Source organism: Oncorhynchus kisutch, unplaced genomic scaffold, assembly GCF_002021735.2.
Source record: "Oncorhynchus kisutch isolate 150728-3 unplaced genomic scaffold, Okis_V2 scaffold4013, whole genome shotgun sequence".
Taxonomy (NCBI): domain Eukaryota; kingdom Metazoa; phylum Chordata; class Actinopteri; order Salmoniformes; family Salmonidae; genus Oncorhynchus; species Oncorhynchus kisutch.
In genome coordinates, this window is record NW_022265958.1 from 94,150 (window position 1) to 115,203 (window position 21,054).

General features: G+C 39.0%; 16 non-coding genes across 16 annotated transcripts; all 16 read right to left on the reverse strand.

Annotated features, from left to right (window-relative positions):
* Positions 1-2,499: 2,499 nt before the first annotated feature.
* trnat-cgu (transfer RNA threonine (anticodon CGU)) lies at positions 2,500-2,571 on the reverse strand. Its single transcript has one exon. It is a non-coding gene; the product is annotated as a tRNA-Thr (tRNA).
* Positions 2,572-3,194: 623 nt separating this feature from the next.
* trnat-cgu (transfer RNA threonine (anticodon CGU)) lies at positions 3,195-3,266 on the reverse strand. The gene has a single exon. It is a non-coding gene; the product is annotated as a tRNA-Thr (tRNA).
* A 620-nt stretch (positions 3,267-3,886) lies between these two features.
* Positions 3,887-3,959, reverse strand: trnat-cgu (transfer RNA threonine (anticodon CGU)). The gene has a single exon. It is a non-coding gene; the product is annotated as a tRNA-Thr (tRNA).
* Positions 3,960-4,577: 618 nt separating this feature from the next.
* trnat-cgu (transfer RNA threonine (anticodon CGU)) lies at positions 4,578-4,649 on the reverse strand. The gene has a single exon. It is a non-coding gene; the product is annotated as a tRNA-Thr (tRNA).
* Positions 4,650-5,959: 1,310 nt separating this feature from the next.
* On the reverse strand, positions 5,960-6,031 carry trnat-cgu (transfer RNA threonine (anticodon CGU)). Its single transcript has one exon. It is a non-coding gene; the product is annotated as a tRNA-Thr (tRNA).
* Positions 6,032-6,646: 615 nt separating this feature from the next.
* Positions 6,647-6,717, reverse strand: trnat-cgu (transfer RNA threonine (anticodon CGU)). The gene has a single exon. It is a non-coding gene; the product is annotated as a tRNA-Thr (tRNA).
* Positions 6,718-8,021: 1,304 nt separating this feature from the next.
* trnat-cgu (transfer RNA threonine (anticodon CGU)) lies at positions 8,022-8,093 on the reverse strand. Its single transcript has one exon. It is a non-coding gene; the product is annotated as a tRNA-Thr (tRNA).
* Positions 8,094-8,710: 617 nt separating this feature from the next.
* Positions 8,711-8,782, reverse strand: trnat-cgu (transfer RNA threonine (anticodon CGU)). The gene has a single exon. It is a non-coding gene; the product is annotated as a tRNA-Thr (tRNA).
* A 1,303-nt stretch (positions 8,783-10,085) lies between these two features.
* trnat-cgu (transfer RNA threonine (anticodon CGU)) lies at positions 10,086-10,157 on the reverse strand. Its single transcript has one exon. It is a non-coding gene; the product is annotated as a tRNA-Thr (tRNA).
* Positions 10,158-12,156: 1,999 nt separating this feature from the next.
* trnat-cgu (transfer RNA threonine (anticodon CGU)) lies at positions 12,157-12,227 on the reverse strand. The gene has a single exon. It is a non-coding gene; the product is annotated as a tRNA-Thr (tRNA).
* Positions 12,228-12,844: 617 nt separating this feature from the next.
* trnat-cgu (transfer RNA threonine (anticodon CGU)) lies at positions 12,845-12,915 on the reverse strand. The gene has a single exon. It is a non-coding gene; the product is annotated as a tRNA-Thr (tRNA).
* Positions 12,916-13,532: 617 nt separating this feature from the next.
* On the reverse strand, positions 13,533-13,604 carry trnat-cgu (transfer RNA threonine (anticodon CGU)). The gene has a single exon. It is a non-coding gene; the product is annotated as a tRNA-Thr (tRNA).
* A 613-nt stretch (positions 13,605-14,217) lies between these two features.
* trnat-cgu (transfer RNA threonine (anticodon CGU)) lies at positions 14,218-14,288 on the reverse strand. Its single transcript has one exon. It is a non-coding gene; the product is annotated as a tRNA-Thr (tRNA).
* Positions 14,289-14,907: 619 nt separating this feature from the next.
* On the reverse strand, positions 14,908-14,979 carry trnat-cgu (transfer RNA threonine (anticodon CGU)). Its single transcript has one exon. It is a non-coding gene; the product is annotated as a tRNA-Thr (tRNA).
* Positions 14,980-15,593: 614 nt separating this feature from the next.
* On the reverse strand, positions 15,594-15,665 carry trnat-cgu (transfer RNA threonine (anticodon CGU)). Its single transcript has one exon. It is a non-coding gene; the product is annotated as a tRNA-Thr (tRNA).
* Positions 15,666-16,278: 613 nt separating this feature from the next.
* trnat-cgu (transfer RNA threonine (anticodon CGU)) lies at positions 16,279-16,350 on the reverse strand. The gene has a single exon. It is a non-coding gene; the product is annotated as a tRNA-Thr (tRNA).
* Between the last annotated feature and the right edge of the window lie 4,704 nt (positions 16,351-21,054).

A 21,054-nucleotide genomic window follows, 5' to 3' on the forward strand; every position in this document is an offset into this window, starting at 1 on the left:
ACCCTGCAGTATACCAATTATATGGGGGCCTTAATGCTTGATAGGAACAGCTAATTAGGGAAATATGCCTCTCCTTCCTCTTAACTACAATTGACCGCTCCACCACTCATTGATGCCTCGGCTGCGTTTAAAAACTGACCCTAATATGGAAATAACTTCCCAAAGTTTTTCAAGGCAATTTGCAATCTGATTATTAGCATGAACACCCTGAGTAGAGAGAACACATGTGATTTGCCCTAAGTAAGGGAGACAGATGGAGGGAGAGAGGGAGAGATGAACACACTGTTGCCATTACTACTGCCCCTGGCTGCTTCTCTCCCTTTTAACAAATTATAGAGCTGTCATGACACACTCTGCCTTTCTCTGGAAATCTGTGGCAGCAGAGAGAGAAAGAGACAGAGAGAGGGAGAAAGAGAGAGAGAGAGAGAGGGAGAGATATATATATATATAGAGAGAGTGGGAGATATATATATATATATATGAGAGAGAGAGAGAGAGAGAGAGATATAGAGAGAGAGATATATATATATAGAGAGAGAGAGGGAGAGAGATACAGAGAGTGAGGGGGAGAGAGAGGGGGGGGGGATACAGAGAGTGAGGGGGAGATATATATATATATATATATGAGAGAGAGAGAGAGAGAGAGAGAGAGAGAGATGTATATATACAGTGCCTTGCGAAAGTATTCGGCCCCCTTGAACTTTGCGACCTTTTGCCACATTTCAGGCTTCAAACATAAAGATATAAAACTGTATTTTTTTGTGAAGAATCAACAACAAGTGGGACACAATCATGAAGTGGAACGACATTTATTGGATATTTCAAACTTTTTTAACAAATCAAAAACTGAAAAATTGGGCGTGCAAAATTATTCAGCCCCTTTACTTTCAGTGCAGCAAACTCTCTCCAGAAGTTCAGTGAGGATCTCTGAATGATCCAATGTTGACCTAAATGACTAACGATGATAAATACAATCCACCTGTGTGCAATCAAGTCTCCGTATAAATGCACCTGCACTGTGATAGTCTCAGAGGTCCGTTAAAAGCGCAGAGAGCATCATGAAGAACAAGGAACACACCAGGCAGGTCCGAGATACTGTTGTGAAGAAGTTTAAAGCCGGATTTGGATACAAAAAGATTTCCCAAGCTTTAAACATCCCAAGGAGCACTGTGCAAGTGATAATATTGAAATGGAAGGAGTATCAGACCACTGCAAATCTACCAAGACCTGGCCGTATATATATATATATATAGAGAGAGAGAGAGAGAGAGAGAGAGAGAGAGATACAGTGGGGCAAAAAAGTATTTAGTCAGCCACCAAATGTGCAAGTTCCCTCACTTAAACAGATGAGAGGCCTGTAATTTTCATCATAGGTACACTTCAACTATGACAGACAAAATGAGAAAAAATTATCCAGAAAATCACATTTTTATGAATTTATTTGCAAATGATGGTGGAAAATAAGAGATCCTGTTCTGTGTGATTATTCATTTTAGGGTTAGGTAGGGTAAGGGTTAAGGTTAGGATTAGAGCTAGAGTTAGGGTTAGGGTTAGGGTTAGTTAGGGTAAGGTTTAAGGTTAGGATTAGAGCTAGAGTTAGGGTTAGGGTTAGGGTTAGTTAGGGTAAGGTTTAAGGTTAGGATTAGAGCTAGAGTTGGGGTTAGTAGATCGTTAGTGTAAATGTTACTGATAGTCTACTATTCCAATAAGGCAGAGCAGGACATGTTGCATACTGTATGGAGACTACAGGTATTTCTCACTAATTATACATGTTCTGGGGTAAAGTTTTGGAACCTTTTGTCATCTATCTGTTTCTCTGTCACTGGAGTAGTTAACCCTTGTATGGTCTGTCTGTCTGTCTGTCTGTCTGTCTGTCTGTCTGTCTGTCTGTCTGTCTGTCTGTCTGTCTGTCTGTTGTGAATCATGTGGATAATGACACTGTTTGAGGAATGTCCGGGGCCATCTCTCCTCATCTGTGTCTGCTAGCGAGGAGCTCAATAATAATAGTTCCTTTTACTTGACCATAAATCTTGTCTCATACCACTGTGACAGTCAAGGCTTGTGGACTCCATTGAAATACAATGAGATGATAGCAGCAATTCTTAAAACAGGTACGGAGAGGGATCGAAAACATGAACTTCAGTTTTTGAAAATGATGCCATAAAAGTTGGCCACCATGCCACTTCTGTTCTATAAATGTACTAACAGGGATTGAACTCATGTTTTCAGTTAACAAAAACAGATGACTTTTTACATCTATTTCATTCTTAGAATGTCAACATTGTGGAAAGTGGGAGTTGTGCAAAAGCTAATTAACAAGTGAATACTCTCAAAAGACAAGTTGGGGAATACTGTAGGACAGCAAACATGTAAAGTGGCTCTATCGTAGAGATACTTCCCTTAATATAATAGTTGTGTTCAAATATTGATACAACATGATTTTCTACAAAGTCCTCCAATGAATGGACATTTCCATGGAATTGGAAGTCTTTTCTATAAAGGCACGGATGGGATTTGAACCCATGGTCTTCGGTTTACGAGACCGACGCCTTACCACTTGGCCACCATGCCACTCTATACTGTAAAATCAAAATTCTGGAAAGTAGTAGTTGTGCAAATGTGAATTTGGCACACAAACTCAGTGGAGAAAGGACCTCATACATATATAGCATGCACTCCCCCTCTGAGCTTCCATCCCATTTAATTTGCAGATAAAACGCAATGTCAATACAATGTACTTTATATATACACCACTCCATTGAAACTACAATGAGATGATAGCAGCAATTCTTAAAACAGGTACGGAGAGGGATCGAAAACATGAACTTCAGTTTTTGAAAATGATGCCATAAAAGTTGGCCACCATGCCACTTCTGTTCTATAAATGTACTAACAGGGATTGAACTCATGTTTTCAGTTAACAAAAACAGATGACTTTTTAACATCTATTTCATTCTTAGAATGTCAACATTTGTGGAAAGTGGGAGTTGTGCCAAAAAGCTAATTTAACAAGTGAATACTCTCAAAAGACAAGTTGGGAATACTGTAGGACAGCAAACATGTAAAGGTTTCACTATCGTAGAGATACTTCACCTTAATATAATAGTTGTGTTCAAATATTGATACAACATGATTTTTCTACAAAGTCCACCAATGAATGGACATTTCCATGGAATTGGAAGTCTTTTCTATAAAGGCACGGATGGGATTTGAACCCATGGTCTTCGGTTTACGAGACCGACGCCTTACCACTTGGCCACCATGCCACTCTATACTGTTAAAATCAAAATTCTGGAAAGTAGTAGTTGTGCAAATGTGAATTTGGCACACAAACTCAGTGGAGAAAGGACCTCATACATATATAGCATGCACTCCCCCTCTGAGCTTCCATCCCATTTAATTTGCAGATAAAACGCAATGTCAATACAATGTACTTTATATATACACCACTCCATTGAAACTACAATGAGATGATAGCAGCAATTCTTAAAACAGGTACGGAGAGGGATCGAAAACATGAGCTTCAGTTTTTGAAAATGATGCCATAAAGTTGGCCACCATGCCACTTCTGTTCTATAAATGTACTAACAGGGATTGAACTCATGTTTTCAGTTAACAAAAACAGATGACTTTTTACATCTATTTCATTCTTAGAATGTCAACATTGTGGAAAGTGGGAGTTGTGCAAAAGCTAATTTAACAAGTGAATACTCTCAAAAGACAAGTTGGGGAATACTGTAGGACAGCAAACATGTAAAGTGGCTCTAATCGTAGAGATACTTCCCCTTAATATAATAGTTGTGTTCAAATATTGATACAACATGATTTTTCTACAAAGTCCTCCAATGAATGGACATTTCCATGGAATTGGAAGTCTTTTCTATAAACGCACGGATGGGATTTGAACCCATGGTCTTCGGTTTACGAGACCGGACGCCTTACCACTTGGCCACCATGCCACTCTATACTGTAAAATCAAAATTCTGGAAAGTAGTAGTTGTGCAAATGTGAATTTGGCACACAAACTCAGTGGAGAAAGGACCTCATACATATATAGCATGCACTCCCCTCTGAGCTTCCATCCCATTTAATTTGCAGATAAAACGCAATGTCAATACAATGTACTTTATATATACACCACTCCATTGAACTACAATGGATGATAGCAGCAATTCTTAAAAACAGGTACGGAGAGGGATCGAAACATGAACTTCAGTTTTTGAAAATGATGCCATAGAAGTTGGCCACCATGCCACTTCTGTTCTATAAATGTACTAACAGGGATTGAACTCATGTTTTCAGTTAACAAAAACAGATGACTTTTTACATCTATTTCATTCTTAGAATGTCAACATTGTGGAAAGTGGGAGTTGTGCAAAAAAGCTAATTTAACAAGTGAATACTCTCAAAAGACAAGTTGGGGAATACTGTAGGACAGCAAACATGTAAAGGTTCACTATCGTAGAGATACTTCACCTTAATATAATAGTTGTGTTCAAATATTGATACAACATGATTTTTCTACAAAGTCCACCAATGAATAGACATTTCCATGGAATTGGAAGTCTTTTCTATAAAGGCACGGATGGGATTTGAACCCATGGTCTTCGGTTTACGAGACCGACGCCTTACCACTTGGACACCATGCCACTCTATACTGTAAAATCAAAATTCTGGAAAGTAGTAGTTGTGCAAATGTGAATTTGGCACACAAACTCAGTGGAGAAAGGACCTCATACATATATAGCATGCACTCCCCCTCTGAGCTTCCATCCCATTTAATTTGCAGATAAAACGCAATGTCAATACAATGTACTTAATATATACACCACTCCATTGAAACTACAATGAGATGATAGCAGCAATTCTTAAAACAGGTACGGAGAGGGATCGAAAACATGAACTTCAGTTTTTGAAAATGATGCCATAAAAGTTGGCCACCATGCCACTCTGTTCTATAAATGTACTAACAGGGATTGAACTCATGTTTTCAGTTAACAAAAACAGATGACTTTTTACATCTATTTCATTCTTAGAATGTCAACATTGTGGAAAGTGGGAGTTGTGCAAAAGCTAATTTAACAAGTGAATACTCTCAAAAGACAAGTTGGGGAATACTGTAGGACAGCAAACATGTAAAGTGGCTCTATCGTAGAGATACTTCCCCTTAATATAATAGTTGTTGTTCAAATATTGATACACATGATTTTTCTACAAAGTCCACCAATGAATGGACATTTCCATGGAATTGGAAGTCTTTCTATAAAGGCACGGATGGGATTTGAACCCCATGGTCTTCGGTTTACGAGGACCGACGCCTTACCACTTGCCACCATGCCATCATATACCTGTAATATCAAAATTCTGGAAGATAGTAGTTGTGCAAATGTGCATTTGGACCCCACACAAAACTCAGTGGAGAAAGGACCTCATACATATATAGCATGCACTCCCCTCTGAGCTTCCATCCCATTTAATTTGCAGATAAAAGCAATGTCAATACAATGTACTTTATATATACACCACTCCATTGAAACTACAATGAGATGATAGCAGCAATTCTTAAAACAGGTACGGAGAGGGATCGAAAACATGAACTTCAGTTTTTGAAAATGATGCCATAAAAGTTGGCCACATGCCACTTCTGTTCTATAAATGTACTAACAGGGATTGAACTCATGTTTTCAGTTAACAAAAACCAGATGACTTTTTACATCTATTCATTCTTAGAAGGTCAACATTGTGGAAAGTGGGAGTTGTGCAAAAGCTAATTTAACAAGTGAATACTCTCAAAAGACAAGTTGGGGAATACTGTAGGACAGCAAACATGTAAAGTGGCCTATCGTAGAGATACTTCCCTTAATATAATAGTTGTGTTCAAATATTGATACAACATGATTTTTCTACAAAGTCCTCCAATGAATGGACATTTCCATGGAATTGGAAGTCTTTTCTATAAAGGCACGGATGGGATTTGAACCCATGGTCTTCGGTTTACGAGACCGACGCCTTACCACTTGGCCACCATGCCACTCTATACTGTAAAATCAAAATTCTGGAAAGTAGTAGTTGTGCAAATGTGAATTTGGCACACAAACTCAGTGGAGAAAGGACCTCATACATATATAGCATGCACTCCCCTCTGAGCTTCCATCCCATTTAATTTGCAGATAAAACGCAATGTCAATACAATGTACTTATATATACACCACTCCATTGAAACTACAATGAGATGATAGCAGCAATTCTTAAAACAGGTACGGAGAGGGATCGAAAACATGAACTTCAGTTTTGAAAATGATGCCATAGAAGTTGGCCACCCATGCCACTTCTGTTCTATAAATGTACTAACAGGGATTGAACTCATGTTTCAGTTAACAAAAACAGATGACTTTTACATCTATTTCATTCTTAGAATGTCAACATTGTGGAAAGTGGGGAGTTGTGCAAAAGCTAATTTAACAAGTGAATACTCTCAAAAGACAAGTTGGGGAATACTGTAGGACAGCAAACATGTAAAGTGGCTCTATCGTAGAGATACTTCACCTTAATATAATAGTTGTGTTCAAATATTGATACAACATGATTTTTCTACAAAGTCCTCCAATGAATGGACATTTCCATGGAATTGGAAGTCTTTTCTATAAAGCACGGATGGGATTTGAACCCATGGTCTTCGGTTTACGAGACCGACGCCTACCACTTGGCCACCATGCCACTCTATAAGTATCAAAATTCTGGAAAGTAGTAGTTGTGGCAAATGTGAATTTGGCACACAAAATCAGTGGAGAAAGGACCTCATACATATATAGCATGCACTCCCCCTCTGAGCTTCCATCCCATTTAATTTGCAGATAAAACGCAATGTCAATACAATGTACTTATATATACACCACTCATTGAAACTACAATGAGATGATAGCAGCAATTCTTAAAACAGGTACGGAGAGGGATCGAAAACATGAACTTCAGTTTTTGAAAATGATGCCATAAAAGTTGGCCACCATGCCACTTCTGTTCTATAAATGTACTAACAGGGATTGAACTCATGTTTTCAGTTAACCAAAACAGATGACTTTTTACATCTATTTCATTCTTAGAATGTCACATTGTGGAAAGTGGGAGTTGTTGCAAAAAGCTAATTTAACAAGTGAATACTCTCAAAAGACAAGTTGGGGAATACTGTAGGACAGCAAACATGTAAAGTGGCTCTATCGTAGAGATACTTCACCTTAATATAATAGTTGTGTTCAAATATTGATACAACATGATTTTTCTACAAAGTCCTCCAATTGAATGACATTTCCATGGAATTGGAAGTCTTTTCTATAAAGGCACGGATGGATGTGAACCCATGAGTCTTCGGTTTACGAGACCGACGCCTTACCACTTGGCACCATGCCACTCTATACTGTAAAATCAAATTCTGGAAAGTAGTAGTTGTGCAAATGTGAATTTGGCACACAAACTCAGTGGAGAAAGGACCTCATACATATATAGCATGCACTCCCCCTCTGAGCTTCCATCCCATTTAATTTGCAGATAAAACGCAATGTCAATACAATGTACTTTATATATACACCACTCCATTGAAACTACTATGAGATGATAGCAGCAATTCTTAAAACAGGTACGGAGAGGGCATCGAAAAACATGAACTTCAGTTTTTGAAAATGATGCCATAAAAGTTGGCCACCATGCCACTTCTGTTCTATAAATGTACTAACAGGGATTGAACTCATGTTTTCAGTTAACAAAAACAGATGACTTTTACATCTATTTCATTCTTAGAATGTCAACATTGTGGAAAGTGGGAGTTGTGCAAAAGCTAATTTAACAAGTGAATACTCTCAAAAGACAAGTTGGGGAATACTGTAGGACAGCAAACATGTAAAGTGGCTCTATCGTAGAGATACTTCCCTTAATATAATAGTTGTGTTCAAATATTGATACAACATGATTTTTCTACAAAGTCCTCCAATGAATGGACATTTCCATGGAATTGGAAGTCTTTTCTATAAAGGCACGGATGGGATTTGAACCCATGGTCTTCGGTTTACGAGACCGACGCCTTACCACTTGGCCACCATGCCACTCTATACTGTAAAATCAAAATTCTGGAAAGTAGTAGTTGTGCAAATGTGAATTTGGCACACAAACTCAGTGGAGAAAGGACCTCATACATATATAGCATGCACTCCCCCTCTGAGCTTCCATCCATTTAATTTGCAGATAAAACGCAATGTCAATACAATGTACTTTATATATACACCACTCATTGAAACTACAATGAGATGATAGCAGCAATTCTTAAAACAGGTACGGAGAGGGATCGAAAAACATGAACTTCAGTTTTTGAAAATGATGCCATAAAAGTTGGCCACCATGCCACTTCTGTTCTATAAATGTACTAACAGGGATTGAACTCATGTTTTCAGTTAACAAAAACAGATGACTTTTTACATCTATTTCATTCTTAGAATGTCAACATTGTGGAAAGTGGGAGTTGTGCAAAAGCTAATTTAACAAGTGAATACTCTCAAAAGACAAGTTGGGGAATACTGTAGGACAGCAAACATGTAAAGTGGCTCTATCGTAGAGATACTTCACCTAATATAATAGTTGTGTTCAAATATTGATACAACATGATTTTTCTACAAAGTCCTCCAATGAATGGACATTTCCATGGAATTGGAAGTCTTTTCTATAAAGGCACGGATGGGATTTGAACCCATGGTCTTCGGTTTACGAGACCGACGCCTTACCACTTGGCCACCATGCCACTCTATACTGTAAAATCAAAATTCTGGAAAGTAGTAGTTGTGCAAATGTGAATTTGGCACACCAACTCAGTGGAGAAAGGACCTCATACATATATAGCATGCACTCCCCTCTGAGCTTCCATCCCATTTAATTTGCAGATAAAACGCAATGTCAATACAATGTACTTTATATATACACCACTCCATTGAAACTACAATGAGATGATAGCAGCAATTCTTAAAACAGGTACGGAGAGGGATCGAAAACATGAACTTCAGTTTTTGAAAATGATGCCATAAAAGTTGGCCACCATGCCACTTCTGTTCTATAAATGTACTAACAGGGATTGAACTCATGTTTTCAGTTAACAAAAACAGATGACTTTTTACATCTATTTCATTCTTAGAATGTCAACATTGTGGAAAGTGGGAGTTGTGCAAAAGCTAATTTAACAAGTGAATACTCTCAAAAGACAAGTTGGGGAATACTGTAGGACAGCAAACATGTAAAGTGGCTCTATCGTAGAGATACTTCCCTTAATATAATAGTTGTGTTCAAATATTGATACAACATGATTTTCTACAAAGTCCTCCAATGAATGGACATTTCCATGGAATTGGAAGTCTTTTCTATAAGGCACGGATGGGATTTGAACCCATGGTCTTCGTTTACGAGACCGACGCCTTACCACTTGGCACCATGCCACTCTATACTGTAAATCAAAATTCTGGAAAGTAGTAGTTGTGCAAATGTTGAATTTGGCACACAAACTCAGTGGAGAAAGGACCTCATACATATATAGCATGCACTCCCCCTCTGAGCTTCCATCCCATTTAATTTGCAGATAAAACGCAATGTCAATACAATGTACTTTATATATACACCACTCCATTGAAACTACAATGAGATGATAGCAGCAATTCTAAAACAGTACGGAGAGGGATCGAAACATGAACTTCAGTTTTGAAAATGATGCCATAAAAGTGGCCACCATGCCACTTCTGTTCTATAAATGTACTAACAGGGATTGAACTCATGTTTTCAGTTAACAAAACAGATGACTTTTTACATCTATTTCATTCCTTAGAATGTCAACATTGGTGGAAAGGTTGGGAGTTGTGCAAAAAGCTAATTTAACAAGTGAATACTCTCAAAAGACAAGTTGGGGAATACTGTAGGACAGCAAACATGTAAAGTGGCTCTATCGTAGAGATACTTCCCCTTAATATAATAGTTGTGTTCAAATATTGATACAACATGATTTTTCTACAAAGTCCTCCAATGAATGGACATTTCCATGGAATTGGAAGTCTTTTCTATAAAGGCACGGATGGGATTTGAACCCATGGTCTTCGGTTTACGAGACCGACGCCTTACCACTTGGCCACCATGCCACTCTATACTGTAAATCAAAATTCTGGAAAGTAGTAGTTGTGCAAATGTGAATTTGGCACACAAACTCAGTGGAGAAAGGACCTCATACATATATAGCATGCACTCCCCCTCTGAGCTTCCATCCCATTTAATTTGCAGATAAAACGCAATGTCAATACAATGTACTTTATATATACACCACTCCATTGAAACTACAATGAGATGATAGCAGCAATTCTTAAAACAGGTACGGAGAGGATCGAAAACATGAACTTCAGTTTTTGAAAATGATGCCATAAAAAGTTGGCCACCATGCCACTTCTGTTCTATAAATGTACTAACAGGGATTGAACTCATGTTTTCAGTTAACAAAAAACAGATGACTTTTTACATCTATTTCATTCTTAGAATGTCAACATTGTGGAAAGTGGGAGTTGTGCAAAAAGCTAATTTAACAAGTGAATACTCTCAAAAGACAAGTTGGGGAATACTGTAGGACAGCAAACATGTAAAGTGGCTCCTATCGTAGAGATACTTCCCTTAATATAATAGTTGTGTTCAAATATTGATACAACATGATTTTTCTACAAAGTCCTCCAATGAATGGACATTTCCATGGAATTGGAAGTCTTTTCTATAAAGGCACGGATGGGATTTGAACCCATGGTCTTCGGTTACGAGACCGACGCCTTACCACTTTGGCCACCATGCCACTCTATACTTAAAATCAAATTCTGGAAAGTAGTAGTTGTGGCAAATGTGAATTTGGCACACAAACTCAGTGGAGAAAGGACCTCATACATATATAGCATGCACTCCCCCTCTGAGCTTCCATCCCATTTAATTTGCAGATAAAACGCAATGTCAATACAATGTACTTTATATATACACCACTCCATTGAAACTACAATGAGATGATAGCAGCAATTCTTAAAAAACATGTACGGAGAGGGATCGAAAACATGAACTTCAGTTTTTGAAAAATGATGCCATAAAGTTGGCCACCATGCCACTTCTGTTCTATAAATGTACTAACAGGGATTTGAACTCATGTTTTCAGTTAACAAAAACAGATGACTTTTACATCTATTTCATTCTTAGAATGTCAACATTGTGGAAAGTGGGAGGTGTGCAAAAAGCTAATTTAACAAGTGAATACTCTCAAAAGACAAGTTGGGGAATACTGTAGGACAGCAAACATGTAAAGTGGCTCTATCGTAGAGATACTTCCCCTTAATATAATAGTTGTGTTCAATATTGATACAACATGATTTTCTACAAAGTCCTCCAATGAATGGACATTTCCATGGAATTGGAAGTCTTTTCTATAAAGGCACGGATGGGATTTGAACCCATGGGTCTTCGGTTTACGAGACGACGCCTTACCACTTGGCCACCATGCCACTCTATACTGTAAAATCAAAATTCTGGAAAGTAGTAGTTGTGCAAATGTGAATTTGGCACACAAACTCAGTGGAGAAAGGACCTCATACATATATAGCATGCACTCCCCCTCTGAGCTTCCATCCCATTTAATTTGCAGATAAAACGCAAATGTCAATACAATGTACTTTATATATACACCACTCCATTGAAACTACAATGAGATGATAGCAGCAATTCTTAAAACAGGTACGGAGAGGATCGAAAACATGAACTTCAGTTTTTGAAAATGATGCCATAAAAGTTGGCCACCATGCCACTTCTGTTCTATAAATGTACTAACAGGGATTGAACTCATGTTTTCAGTTAACAAAAACAGATGACTTTTTACATCTATTTCATTCTTAGAATGTCAACATTGTGGAAGTGGGAGTTGTGCAAAGCTAATTTAACAAGTGAATACTCTCAAAAGACAAGTTGGGGAATACTGTAGGACAGCAAACATGTAAAGTGGCTCTATCGTAGAGATACTTCCCCTTAATATATAGTTGTGTTCAAATATTGATACAACATGATTTTTCTACAAAGTCCTCCAATGAATGGACATTTCCATGGAATTGGAAGTCTTTTCTATAAAGGCACGATGGGATTTGAACCCATGGTCTTCGGTTTACGAGACCGACGCCTTACCACTTGGCCACCATGCCACTCTATACTGTAAAATCAAAATTCTGGAAAGTAGTAGTTGTGCAAATGTGAATTTGGCACACAAACTCAGTGGAGAAAGGACCTCATACATATATAGCATGCACTCCCCCTCTGAGCTTCCATCCCATTTAATTTGCAGATAAAACGCAATGTCAATACAATGTACTTTATATATACACCACTCCATTGAAACTACAATGAGATGATAGCAGCAATTCTTAAAACAGGTACGGAGAGGGATCGAAAACATGAACTTCAGTTTTTGAAAATGATGCCATAAAGTTGGCCACCATGCCACTTCTGTTCTATAAATGTACTAACAGGGATTGAACTCATGTTTTCAGTTAACAAAAACAGATGACTTTTTACATCTATTTCATTCTTAGAATGTCAACATTGTGGAAAGTGGGAGTTGTGCAAAAGCTAATTTAACAAGTGAATACTCTCAAAAGACAAGTTGGGGAATACTGTAGGACAGCAAACATGTAAAGTGGCTCTATCGTAGAGATACTTCCCCTTAATATAATAGTTGTGTTCAAATATTGATACAACATGATTTTTCTACAAAGTCCTCCAATGAATGGACATTTCCATGGAATTGGAAGTCTTTCTATAAAGGCACGGATGGGATTGAACCCATGGTCTTCGGTTTACGAGACCGACGCCTTACCACTTGGCCACCATGCCACTCTATACTGTAAAATCAAAATTCTGGAAAGTAGTAGTTGTGCAAATGTGAATTTGGCACACAAACTCAGTGGAGAAAGGACCTCATACATATATAGCATGCACTCCCCCTCTGAGCTTCCATCCCATTTAATTTGCAGATAAAACGCAATGTCAATACAATGTACTTTATTATACACCACTCCATTGAAACTACAATGAGATGATAGCAAGCAATTCTTAAAACAGGTACGGAGAGGGATCGAAAACATGAACTTCAGTTTTTGAAAATGATGCCATAAAAGTTGGCCACCATGCCACTTCTTGTCTATAAATGTACTAACAGGGATTGAACTCATGTTTTCAGTTAACAAAAACAGATGACTTTTTACATCTATTTCATTCTTAGAATGTCAACATTGTGGAAAGTGGGAGTTGTGCAAAAGCTAATTTAACAAGTGAATACTCTCAAAAGACAAGTTGGGGAATACTGTAGGACAGCAAACATGTAAAGTGGCTCTATCGTAGAGATACTTCCCCTTAATATAATAGTTGTGTTCAAATATTATACAACATGATTTTCTACAAAGTCCTCCAATGAATGGACATTTCCATGGAATTGGAAGTCTTTTCTATAAAGGCACGGATGGGATTTGAACCCATGGTCTTCGGTTTACGAGACCGACGCCTTACCACTTGGCCACCATGCCACTCTATACTGTAAAATCAAAATTCTGGAAAGTAGTAGTTGTGCAAATGTGAATTTGGCACACAAACTCAGTGGAGAAAGGACCTCATACATATATAGCATGCACTCCCCCTCTGAGCTTCCATCCCATTAATTTGCAGATAAAACGCAATGTCAATACAATGTACTTTATATATACACCACTCCATTGAAACTACAATGAGATGATAGCAGCAATTCTTAAAACAGGTACGGAGAGGGATCGAAAACATGAACTTCAGTTTTTGAAAATGATGCCATAAAAGTTGGCCACCATGCCACTTCTGTTCTATAAATGTACTAACAGGGATTGAACTCATGTTTTCAGTTAACAAAAACAGATGACTTTTTACATCTATTTCATTCTTAGAATGTCAACATTGTGGAAGGGAGTTGTGCAAAAGCTAATTTAACAAGTGAATACTCTCAAAAGACAAGTTGGGGAATACTGTAGGACAGCAAACATGTAAAGTGGCTCTATCGTAGAGATACTTCACCTTAATAATAGTTGTGTTCAAATATTGATACAACATGATTTTTCTACAAAGTCCTCCAATGAATGGACATTTCCATGGAATTGGAAGTCTTTTCTATAAAGGCACGGATGGGATTTGAACCCATGGTCTTCGGTTTACGAGACCGACGCCTTACCACTGGCCACCATGCCACTCTATACTGTAAAATCAAAATTCTGGAAAGTAGTAGTTGTGCAAATGTGAATTTGGCACACAAACTCAGTGGAGAAAGGACCTCATACATATATAGCATGCACTCCCCCTCTGAGCTTCCATCCCATTTAATTTGCAGATAAAACGCAATGTCAATACAATGTACTTTATATATACACCACTCCATTGAAACTACAATGAGATGATAGCAGCAATTCTTAAAACAGGTACGGAGAGGGATCGAAAACATGAACTTCAGTTTTTGAAAATGATGCCATAAAAGTTGGCCACCATGCCACTTCTGTTCTATAAATGTACTAACAGGGATTGAACTCATGTTTTCAGTTAACAAAAACAGATGACTTTTTACATCTATTTCATTCTTAGAATGTCAACATTGTGGAAAGTGGGAGTTGTGCAAAAGCTAATTTAACAAGTGAATACTCTCAAAAGACAAGTTGGGGAATACTGTAGGACAGCAAACATGTAAAGTGGCTCTATCGTAGAGATACTTCCCCTTAATATAATAGTTGTGTTCAAATATTGATACAACATGATTTTTCTACAAAGTCCTCCAATGAATGGACATTTCCATGGAATTGGAAGTCTTTTCTATAAAGGCACGGATGGGATTTGAACCCATGGTCTTCGGTTTACGAGACCGACGCCTTACCACTTGGCCACCATGCCACTCTATACTGTAAATCAAATTCTGGAAAGTAGTAGTTGTGCAAATGTGAATTTGGCACACAAACTCAGTGGAGAAAGGACCTCATACATATATAGCATGCACTCCCCCTCTGAGCTTCCATCCCATTTAATTTGCAGATAAAACGCAATGTCAATACAATGTACTTTATATATACACCACTCCATTGAAACTACAATGAGATGATAGCAGCAATTCTTAAAACAGGTACGGAGAGGGATCGAAAACATGAACTTCAGTTTTTGAAAATGATGCCATAAAAGTTGGCCACCATGCCACTTCTGTTCTATAAATGTACTAACAGGGATTGAACTCATGTTTTCAGTTAACAAAACAGATGACTTTTTACATCATTTCATTCTTAGAATGTCAACATTGTGGAAAGTGGGAGTTGTGCAAAAGCTAATTAACAAGTGAATACTCTCAAAAGACAAGTTGGGGAATACTGTAGGACAGCAAACATGTAAAGTGGCTCTATCGTAGAGATACTTCCCCTTAATATAATAGTTGTGTTCAAATATTGATACAACATGATTTTTCTACAAAGTCCTCCAATGAATGGACATTTCCATGGAATTGGAAGTCTTTTCTATAAAGGCACGGATGGGATTTGAACCCATGGTCTTCGGTTTACGAGACCGACGCCTTACCACTTGGCCACCATGCCACTCTATACTGTAAATCAAATTCTGGAAAGTAGTAGTTGTGCAAATGTGAATTTGGCACACAAACTCAGTGGAGAAAGGACCTCATACATATATAGCATGCACTCCCCCTCTGAGCTTCCATCCCATTTAATTTGCAGATAAAACGCAATGTCAATACAATGTACTTTATATATACACCACTCCATTGAAACTACAATGAGATGATAGCAGCAATTCTTAAAACAGGTACGGAGAGGGATCGAAAACATGAACTTCAGTTTTGAAAATGATGCCATAAAGTTGGCCACCATGCCACTTCTGTTCTATAAATGTACTAACAGGGATTGAACTCATGTTTTCAGTTAACAAAAACAGATGACTTTTTACATCTATTTCATTCTTAGAATGTCAACATTGTGGAAAGTGGGAGTTGTGCAAAAGCTAATTTAACAAGTGAATACTCTCAAAAGACAAGTTGGGGAATACTGTAGGACAGCAAACATGTAAAGTGGCTCTATCGTAGAGATACTTCCCCTTAATATAATAGTTGTGTTCAAATATTGATACAACATGATTTTTCTACAAAGTCCTCCAATGAATGGACATTCCATGGAATTGGAAGTCTTTCTATAAAGGCACGGATGGGATTTGAACCCATGGTCTTCGGTTTACGAGACCGACGCCTTACCACTTGGCCACCATGCCACTCTATACTGTAAAATCAAAATTCTGGAAAGTAGTAGTTGTGCAAATGTGAATTTGGACACAAACTCAGTGGAGAAAGGACCTCATACATATATAGCATGCACTCCCCCTCTGAGCTTCCATCCCATTTAATTTGCAGATAAAACGCAATGTCAATACAATGTACTTTATATATACACCACTCCATTGAAACTACAATGAGATGATAGCAGCAATTCTTAAAACAGGTACGGAGAGGGATCGAAAACATGAACTTCAGTTTTTGAAAATGATGCCATAAAAGTTGGCCACCATGCCACTTCTGTTCTATAAATGTACTAACAGGGATTGAACTCATGTTTTCAGTTAACAAAAACAGATGACTTTTTACATCTATTTCATTCTTAGAATGTCAAAATTGTGGAGGTGGGAGTTGTGCAAAAAGCTAATTTAACAAGTGAATACTCTCAAAAGACAAGTTGGGGATACGCTGTGACCGGGAGACCCATGAGGCGGCACACAATTGGCCCAGCGTCATCGGGGTTAGGGGAGGGTTTGGCCGGCCAGGATGTCCCTGTCTAATCGTGCTCTAGCGACTCCTGTGGCGGGCCGGGCGCATGCATGTTGACACGGTCGCTAGGGTTGGGGCTAGAGTTAGGGATAGGGTTGGGGCTAGGGTTAGGGTTAGGGTTAGGGATAGGGATAGGGTTAGGGCTAGGGTTAGGGCAAGGGTTAGGGCTAGGGCTAGGGTTAGGGATAGGGTTGGGGCTAGGGTTAGGGATAGGGTTGGGGCTAGAGTTAGGGATAGGGTTGGGGCTAGAGTTAGGGATAGGGTTGGGGCTAGGGTTAGGGATAGGGTTGGGGCTAGGGATAGGGATAGGGTTAGGGCTAGGGTTAGGGCAAGGGTTAGGGCTAGGGCTAAGGCTAGGGCTAGGGTTAGGGCTAGGGTTAGGGCTAGGGTAAGGGCTAGGGTTAGGGCTAGGGTAAGGGCTAGGGTTAGGGCTAGGGTTAGGGATAGGGTTAGGGCTAGGGTTAGGGCTAGGGTTAGGGCTAGGGCTAAGGCTAGGGATAGGGTTAGGGCTAGGGTTAGGGCTAGGGCTAAGACTAGGGCTAGGGTTAGGGCTAGGGCTAGGGCTAGGGTTAGGACTAGGGTTAGGGTTAGGGTTAGGGTTAGGGATAGGGTTAGGTTTGGGCTAGGGTTAGGGTTAGGGATCGGGATAGGGTTAGGGATAGGGTTAGGTTTGGGCTAGGGTTAGGGATCGGGATAGGTTTACATGTGTCACTTGAGCCCTTAGTTTTTCCAGGTCAGATCACATGGTCCAGGCTCCTCTATCTTTTAACACTGGGAATAAACACATACCTTTATAAGAACCTATTTCTGTCTAGAAACAAAGGCTTTTCCCTGGTAGAGAAATGCCAGATGAGGACATGATGGCACAGCCCTGCTGAGGGAAGAGAGTGTCTGTATCCCAAATGGCACCCTATTCCAAATATGGAACTACTTTAGACCCGAGGGGCTTCTGGTCAGTAGTATAGTGCACTAAATGGGGAACAGGGTGCCAATTGGAACGCTTAGTGTTAGCAGACCAAATGGAAAACAGACTGTAAGAGAGGACAGATAAACAGCTCTGCTCAACATTATAAAAGAATGAGATGGATGAAGTCACCAACACAGAACATCTTGTAATAGTTTCATTGTTTAGTTTAACTCTTCAGTGTCTGAAAATGGTAGAAACACATGTCCACTGTTTAGGAGGGGAAATGTAGGACTAGTTGAAATTGTGCTGAGGCACAAACTGCTGAACTGATACAGAGAGTTTTTCATTGACCTAAGCCCTAAACACAACCTCAGACACCTTTTCCCCTAACGTAACCCTAAAACACAACCTAGACACCTTTTCCCCTAATGTAAACCCTAAACACACCCTCAGACACGTACCTACACTCCTTCTCCTCATTCTACTTCGTTGAAGTGGGGCTAGTAGCAAATCTGGGTTCAAACAGTATTGCTTTCTTTCTAAATACTTTAGCTGTGCTTGATGAGCTTGCCTGGTGTAATAGAACCAATGGAATAGTCCCAAAAGTCCTGCCACGTCTCACTGAAAAGAAGGCTCATCTAAACAAGCTATATATTTGAAAGAAAATAAACACTAGTTGAACCCAGGTCTGGCTAGTACAGTAACCCTAACCCAGTGTGGCTCCAGGGTTAAGGGTGCATCTTAGCAGGGGAGTTGCAGGGTCATGACCTCTTGTGTCACGCTCTAATTCTGATTGTCATGTAAGGCAAGACTGTCATGTTGTCAGCCACAAACAGACGGTAAGGCAAGGACTGTCATGTTGTCAGCCACAACAGACGGTAAGGCAAGACTGTCATGTTGTCAGCCACAACAGACGGTAAGGCAAGACTGTCATGTTGTCAGCCACAACAGACGCTAAGGCAAGACTGTCATGTTGTCAGCCACAACAGAAGGTAAGGCAAGACTGTCATGTTGTCAGCCACAACAGACGGTAAGGCAGACTGTCATGTTGTCAGCCACAACAAAAGGTAAGGCAAGACTGTCATGTTGCCTGACACAATGAAAGGTAAGGCAAGACTGTCATGTTGTCAGCCACAACAGACGGTAAGGCAAGACTGTCATGTTGCCTGACACAATGAAAGGTAAGGCAAGACTGTCATGTAAAATTGAAAAGTTTATGTACAAATGATGTAAATTGAAATCTCATTGTTCTACCTCTCTTTATAAGTTTGTCAATGAGAATAACCTCTGAGTTGTTATGTGTCTGGTAGTGAGGCAGACGGGAACTATTGTTTAAAGTTCTGGCTAGTCCAATGGTATAGTAGGCAATAAGCTATATGAAGGTTGAAGCTGCTGTTTTAATATGTTGTAGATTGTGAACTGTCAATTTGACCAGCTGCCAAGTCAAGCTGAAATAATGAAACAACAATATCGATGTTAACAAACCGTCTGTTTATTCAAGTGAAAATGTTCCCAACTAAGTCACATTGTACGACAAACAATGAATACAGACTCTATGCAGCACCAATGGAATTAACAATGAATACAGACTCTATGCAGCACCAATGGAATTAACAATGAATACAGACTCTATGCAGCACCAATGCAGCACCAATGGAATTAACAATGAATACAGACTCTATGCAGCACCAATGGAATTAACAATGAATACAGACTCTATGCAGCACCAATGGAATTAACAATGAATACAGGCTCTATGCAGCACCAATGCAGCACCAATGGAATTAACAATGAATACAGGCTCTATGCAGCACCAATGGAATTAACAATGAATACAGACTCTATGCAGCACCAATGGAATTAACAATGAATACAGGCTCTATGCAGCACCAATGCAGCACCAATGGAATTAACAATGAATACAGGCTCTATGCAGCACCAATGGAATTAACAATGAATACAGACTCTATGCAGCACCAATGGAATTAACAATGAATACAGACTCTATGCAGCACCAATGGAATTAACAATGAATACAGGCTCTATGCAGCACCAATGCAGCACCAATGGAATTAACAATGAATACAGGCTCTATGCAGCACCAATGGAATTAACAATGAATACAGACTATATGCAGCACCAATGGAATTAACAATGAATACAGACTCTATGCAGCACCAATGGAATTAACAATGAATACAGACTCTATGCAGCACCAATGGAATTAACAATGAATACAGGCTCTATGCAGTACCAATGGAATTAACAATGAATACAGACTCTATGCAGCACCAATGGAATTAACAATGAATACAGGCTCTATGCAGCCCCAATGGAATTAACAATGAATACAGACTCTATGCAGCACCAATGGAATTAACAATGAATATAGACTCTATGCAGCACCAATGAAATTAACAATGAATACAGACTCTAGGCAGCACCAATGGAATTAACAATGAATACAGACTCTATGCAGCACCAATGGAAATAACAATGAATACAGACTCTATGCAGCACCAATGGAATTAACAATGAATACAGACTATATGCAGCACCAATGGAATTAACAATGAATACGGACTCTATGCAGCACCAATGGAATTAACAATGAATACAGACTCTATGCAGCACCAATGGAATTAACAATGAATACAGACTCTATGCAGCCCCAATGGAATTAACAATGAATACAGACTCTATGCAGCACCAATGGAAATAACAATGAATACAGACTCTATGCAGCACCAATGGAATTAACAATGAATACAGACTCTATGCAGCACCAATGGAATTAACAATGAATACAGACTCTATGCAGCCCCAATGGAATTAACAATGAATACAGACTCTATGCAGCACCAATGGAAATAACAATGAATACAGACTCTATGCAGCACCAATGGAATTAACAATGAATACAGACTCTATGCAGCACCAATGGAATTAACAATGAATACAGACTCTATGCAGCACCAATGGAATTAACAATGAATACGGACTCTATGCAGCACCAATGGAATTAACAATGAATACAGACTCTATGCAGCACCAATGGAATTAACAATGAATACGGGCTCTATGCAGCACCAATGGAATTAACAATGAATACAGACTCTATGCAGCACCAATGGAATTTCTCCTACCCTTAAATCTATTACTGCAGACACAAGAGGAAGTGAGGCAGAGAGGGAGATGTATGGAAAATAAGGGATTACACTGCCTCTCTCTCTCTCATTCCTTCCTT